The sequence below is a fragment of the Xiphias gladius genome, chromosome 4 (genome assembly GCF_016859285.1).
Source record: "Xiphias gladius isolate SHS-SW01 ecotype Sanya breed wild chromosome 4, ASM1685928v1, whole genome shotgun sequence".
NCBI lineage: Eukaryota > Metazoa > Chordata > Actinopteri > Istiophoriformes > Xiphiidae > Xiphias > Xiphias gladius.
The window spans coordinates 23,686,909-23,693,947 of record NC_053403.1 but is presented as its reverse complement, the minus strand read 5'-3'; positions in this window follow the sequence as shown (position 1 = coordinate 23,693,947).

The window sequence follows — 7,039 nt, the reverse complement described above, 5'->3', positions numbered from 1 at the left end:
TTAGGACAGCATTGGTTGACCTGAACAGGAGACCAGCAGTTGAGCTATCCATAAATTTAAAAAAAAAAAAAAAAAATTAGGTTAATGAGGACAAGGGAACATTATTCATGACTTAGTGAATGCATACACATCATCTGAAGATAAGAAAAAAAAAAATAATACCAGATATGGGGATAATGACAAAGGCATACAAAAAAACATGCAAGTCTAATCAAAGATTTTTTGATTACTTGATTTAAGATTACAAATCAAGTCAGTATTAATCTAGCAATTTTATACATTTTACTCTAATTTGCTACCTCTCTGTATGTCAGAAATTTACTCTCTCTCTCTCTTTCTTTTGATTTATGTATTTATTTTTTTGTATTTTGAGTGAACTGACCCTCTAAAATTAACCCACTCTATTAAACTACTGCCTGTATTCTGGACTAATCAGAGCTAATAATCAAAGTACATAAATAAATAAAAAGAAAAAAGATTTATATATGATTGTTAAGTTAATATTTTTATTTTCCAGCTGCTGAAATGATTTGGAAATCCCTGTCTTAAATTGTCCATCTTGCTGTTGGAGTTCAGTGAAACATGGTAAGAAAGGTAATGGAACAAACACAAGTTGCAGTGAAAATCTGTAAACTCTAGGGAGCAGTAGACTACAAGCCATTAAAATCCTTCTAGGAAGGGAGGTTAACAGATGGTGCAGTTTCATATGAAGCACTCCATCATGACAGCAAAGACCAGGTAGGAGTGATACACTGTAATTATATGTCCTATGCATATTCACTGCAGGCCTATATGTAATTAACTGCAAGTTAATTTTTAAAAAAGCACAACCTCAATGACAAAACTGTCCCTCTGTCTCTGGCAAAAGTGAACTATGTCTCACAGCCATGTTTTCTCTAAAGGCCTGCTGTGAGGACGAACTTCTTGAAATAACCTCTCCAAAACCAGCTTACATATCAGTATACAGTGTAGCTATTGCCTGGTCTGCCAGTTTAATGAAGTACACACTTTCTGGGAGAGTTAAGAAGAGACTAATCAGTGGCCTCAAGCTACATTTTAGAATCAGGAGAAAAGTTGTAAATAGATTTGTTCAAACTTTAGGATATATTATATGATTCTCTCTCCATATAATATCTGCCTTCAAGCTGTCATTTAAATGACCACTCAAGGTAAAGGGAAATTATGAGATGAAAGTATGTTATTATTGGGGTTTCGGCTGGTTTCAAAGGAGTGAGTGGGTGGGATACACCTTCCCTGGGAATGGAGAAAATGGATCAGAGGGATGTCCTAGTCTGGCCAATTTGAATATTCGATTATTTGTAAAAAGCAAAAAGGAGCGCCATTGTAAAATTCCCCTCTGTAAGAGCATTTCAATGGAATTTCCCAAACAGGTTTGAGATGAACCCGGTGTGGACATTGCTAATCAAACAACTCCTTCCAGTTCCTCAGTGCAGCCCAAAAATATAAACCTGGCCTCTTCTTCACCTAACTGAAGAAAGATGAATGCATTTCGTTAATAATCCTCATAGTGCTGCTGTGTATACAGGTTCGTTTTGGTGTGTAACATTGTGTGTTTGTGGCTGAGTGGGTGTATGAATCTGCCAGTCAGTTCTCACAGGTTTGTATCAGCGCAGTCAGAGTGAATGTAGGATGGAGAGTTTTACAGTGATATAAAGATAAAAATGAAAACTCCAAACTAAAACAGGTTAAGCCGTTTTGGGGCCCCATTAAAATTTGAGAAAACTGTAAATTGGTAGCCCTGCCGTAACTATGCATCAGCATAGCTCAACTATGAGCAAGAGAACCATGTGCAAAAACACATTTTTTGCACCACTGTGGTTCTCTGGAACTGTTCTCTGGGATCTCTGAAGCGACCGGGCGATTCTAGTCTTGCAGTTAACAGTTTTAAATGTAACTTTGCTAAGGGTTCAGTCTTGCAGACATAAATGATCAGGTGCTTTTCATGAGGTTTTATGGTATTTTAACTCTAACACCGTTTTTCGTTTTGTATACGTTTTCCTGTTGTTATCTGGGTTTGTCCAAAGGTCCACCCGAGAGCAGACATGGCAAACCAGCTGAAGATCTGTAATTACTAACATTCATTCATGCAATGCACTTGTGCAAAAATAAAAATATGAATGAAAAAAAAAACAAAGAAGCAAAGGTTCGGAAGAATTTCACTGCAAATAAAATGAATGAAAACGATCATCTCTATTATTCTTTGATTTTGTAAAGAGATCTAAAGAATACTACAGATTAAAGATAAATTCATTATTTGCATAGATAATATGTGTGACTATTTTACAGTGGCTTTATGGTATTTCTTTCTTGTGTGCCATATAAACCCTGAATCTCTCTCTGTCATGCTGCTTTGCAGCAGTGTAACCAGACTGTTCTCTTGAACAGATTGAAGTCAGATTGGATTCATGCACACACCCAACAACCAGATGCTCCATGGTTTATATTGCCGCATGAATGTCCGGGAATCCTGAATGATGTGATTTGCAGAGCCGTAATGCTTTACAACCTGCTCTATTTCTGATATATGCTGCTGTGCATCAGAAACAACTCTAACAGCCTGTTTATGTCACAGGCCAGTCTACCGTTCTGCTCTCTATGACCCTGTATTAAATCTAAGTCTAAAGCAGCTTTATGACAAGACCAGAGATGTGGCTAATTGAGTCTTCTAAAGCTTTAATGTTAAGAATTAAATTTTAAAAAACTGTTTGATAAGCTGCTTTCTTCTGAAAGGAAGAATAAAAGTTCCCCAGTCTAATTTCAAACTTCAAAGCAAAGCTTTTCTGACAAAATTTAGGTCATTTTTCCACAGTGAATAAGCATTGTGGGACTGCCTCTTTGAATTGTAATCAAGTTGAGGTCTGTTAGTAAACACATTTGTCTCAGCAGTGGCGCCCACTTCTCTCCTGTGACTTCAAACAGCTGAACTTAAGATGCTGTACTGGTGATTGTGGAGGAAATTTGCTTTGAAGATGCCACTGAACAAAATGTGAGATGCTTGTTAATATGAATCCTTTTTGTTTTCTTAAATGCATGTGAAAAGTGTTATATTCAGGAGGTTTACATGCACATAAGAAACCGGGCTACTTGGAAAATCCAGGATATGCAGGAAATGCTCATTTATATGCGGTGTAATAAGCTGGTTACTATACAATTCAAGTATACATGCATCAGCTCTGTAATGAGTTTTCTTGCCTACCCCTGACCTTATTTTGAAACCGTGGATTACTTATTACATGAGTGTTTTTGTGATGTAAGAAGCTGCATCTGTGGATTTATAGAAGCTGCTTAAAGCTGGGTAATGCTTGAAACAAACGACAGACGGGTACAAATTAAAGAAAAACCCCGAATAAATGAGTGGAGAAAAATAGCAAATGCCGATGCTTTCACACAGGGCTCGGTCACTGCATGTTTCGAGTATTCAAATGATGTGAATCATGTGCTGTGGCCTTTGTAGTCACCAGTTCTCAGCTCAGCTGAACACTTAAGGGAGATTTTGGACCGACTTGTTAGACAGAGCTCTCCACCACCATCATCAAAACACCAAATGAGGGAATGTCTTTTAGAAGACTGGTGTTCCATCCCTCCATAGACTTAGAGAATCAATGCCAAAGAGAACTGAAGCCATTCTGGCAGCTCGTGGTGGCCCAACACCTTACTAAGACACTTTATGTTGGTTTTTCCTTTAATTTGTCACCTGTCTGTAGTTCATACCGAGGGTCGTCTGGAGGTGTTGCAAATGGCCACACTCAAGCCCTGCTGCCATAGATAGGGGATGGACATGATGTTATGTACAAATAGGGATAAATGCGTGCACTTTCCAGGCATTCTCTCCTCCATGGCAGTCATTGTATTGCACTTGTTGGTACACATGAAAAGGGGCAGGGGTAGTTGTGTGAAGATTGGAAAAAAAAGAGCTTGGTCTCTCTCATGTATCATCGGTGTGGGAGTGTGTGTGTGTAGACAGTGCCCTATGTATAGAAAAGGGCGCGGTATGAATGTGTGTGTGAATGGGTGAACGTTGCAGTAGTGTAAAGCCCTTTGAGTGGTTGATAAGACTAGAAAAGCGCTTTTCTTTCCCGTTTACCCCTGCACACCTGGCCAATGACTGTGTGAAGTGTGCGTGATTGTTGCTTTTGCCACCAGTTCCAACATTAGAATGGTCTAGTGGGAGGGGGTTTCAGACAGTATTTGATGATCTTACAAGGATTTTATTTGAAGCATACAAATGTACAAAGTTGAAATTTTGTTCCAAGTTTGAATTAAAGTATTTCTAATGGAGGATGCAATGCTAATGATCTGTGTTTTCATCCGGCCGCATTGCTGTCACAGAGATAGATTCCCTGTCTGAAGTCTTTGTGGTTTACGTGCGCACACATAAAAAAATGATTAGAAACCTGATGTGTATACAGAGACAAGAACTGAGCTTTTTCCAATAAAAATACACTTAAGTTTTTTGCAATGTCTTTCCAAATACAGAAACCAGGTTTTTTATAGACATAAAGTTTAAAGACGCACTAATCAACAGTTTTATATTAACAATGTATCAAATCACTGTATAGAGTGAAAGACGCTACTTGTAGTGATGAACCCACGGAGAATTGTCACCCAACTCTGCAGTTCCCCTCTGCTCTACAGAGTTTTTTTTTAGTGTATTTCAGCTCTTTGTTTTGCTTTTGTGGCCTTCAACTTTATTATTTAGGTTCAGTCTCACCATCCTCATCAGTGGCATTCCCAGCAGAAACAGGCATCTTTTTGCAGCTAATAAGCTCTAAAAACCCACTGTACACTACTTGCCCAACACCAAACTGCAGACAAAGTTATGGATTCGAGTTGATAGAGACAAAAAAAGAGCTAAAAAGAGAGTGAATATTAGTCAGGTGGCCAAAAAACTCAACTCTAAATAAACATTGCTCTGTGTCTCCTGGATGTCTCAATAGGAAATTGCTGATATGCACCACAATAACTTTATAAGGTGATAATATGTCAGTGATGTGTTTACCGTGTGTTGGGCTGCCACCAAGTGGCCAAAAGATCAATTATTGCAGCTTTTAAAAACTCTGATTACTGCACAAAGTTGACAGTTTATTAGAACTTTGGTTTTATTTTGTTGCTCCGGCCATTTTATTGGTACTATGATAAGTACAGCAAATCAAAATTGAACCAGGAGGCCGGGATGCAAGCTATGATGGATGCGTATAGCGTTGAGTTTGGTAATCATTTTGCCAGTACACTTTGTTCTCTCTTCCAAACAAATTTCACTAAACTGGAGATTATTCAACTTACTCTACAACTTCATTTGACTGCTCTTGTTTCTTATCCCGTTGGACCTATTTTGAGCACAATGTTAAAAAGTAGAACCAATGAAAAATAAAACCCAAGTTGTAATAAACAGTAGCCTTCTTCTGAATGCAGGTAAACACATAGATTTTCATGATTTGTTGTTTATTTATCTTATGAAAGTTCAACCTATCCAAATCTGACTCAGTGTTGCGCACCATCTTTTCAGGCTAAAAATACAGCATGTACAGAAACAGAGCTGGCATCAGGCCTGATACTGACACCAGGCAGCTCCAGGTGGATTTTCTGACTTTCCCTGCCTTCCAATGGCGTTGGAAGGCAGTTCTCATCTCTCTCTGATTCCTTGAAGTGGAAGTAGGTGGTGGTAGCTCTCTGACAGTGATTATAGTGGTTGCTGGTAGTGGCCACATGTAGGTGGAACCTGTTTATTCAGGCCAAACAGTCAGCCTATTGCAGAAAAAACACAAACATTTCTGTCCAAAAACTGTGCAGAAACAAACAAGTAGAAAACACATTTTGGAGAGTTCCTTTCAATATATGTTTTCATGAAAGACTGAGCTCTTACCCAAATTAAATTTAGGTTCTTTCATACCCATTTTAAAAGATGGCAGTTTAAAATCTTTGGTACCCCCAGTTAGGTCAGAGTTGAAAAAAAAGAAAAAGAAAAAAAGCTTTAGAGTGCCTTTAGCACTAAGGTAATTTCTCTGATTGCAATATAAAAAGGTGTGTTCAGGTCCCAGGTCCGAGGATATACAAACAGAACTTTTATAGGTGTCAATTTAATGTATGCTTAGCTAATTGAACAGTCTGTGTGGTGTAGTTGCCGAATCAGACAGAGTGGCTGGCAATAAAAGCAGAAAGTGGGAATGAGGCAGACAATCTGAGAGAGAGGAATAGGGAGAATGCATCTACTGTCCAAGTCCTGCTATAGCTGGAGAGGTTATGGCTGTACACACTGCTGCCAAGTATAATGAGGGTGCAGTAGAGTGACCACCAGTCCACACACACAGTCTCCAATAATTTCACTAAACTTTCTCCCCTTTGGGAGCACTCTTTGACCTCATGAAACAAAACACAAATGCTTCTTACAAGGTCATTTCATACAATCAAAAATACCAGTTCATCTGAAGAAACCTCTAGACACAGCTTTCAGTTATCTCACCAACAAGCTACTGATGTTATTTTAGCTGGAAAATCTGACCTCTGAACAATTTTTGTGGTGAGGAGAAGGAAAAATGAACGGAAGGGAATGGAAAGAAAGGGAAATAAAGGGGAAACTGAAAGGAAAGGGAAGGAAAGGGAAGGAAAGGAAAGGAAAGGAAAGGAAAAGGCAAGAAGGGAAAGAAAAGGTTTTGAAATGTGATTTGCTGCTTCAGTCCTAGTTCATGAGAGGATGAGTCTATCATTTTCCTTTGGCAAGGTCTATGTCCTTGAGCTCCAGATTGCTTGGATCTGTCATACTGGGAAAGAGACAAATTCCATCAGCAGATGTCATGGTACTGTTGTGGTTAAGGGACCTTGGATGACGGGCACATATTATTCTGTCGCACATACTGCCCACTAGAAAGCAAGCCAAAAACACAGTGAAACATCTATTTGAAGAAAGCTTGAATAACAGCAAACTGGATATCTAATGATCTACTGAAAATCGGTGGTTATAAACCAGCCAAAAAATAAGAGGCATGTCCTCTACTGACCACCAGGTAGGAATATTAGATCA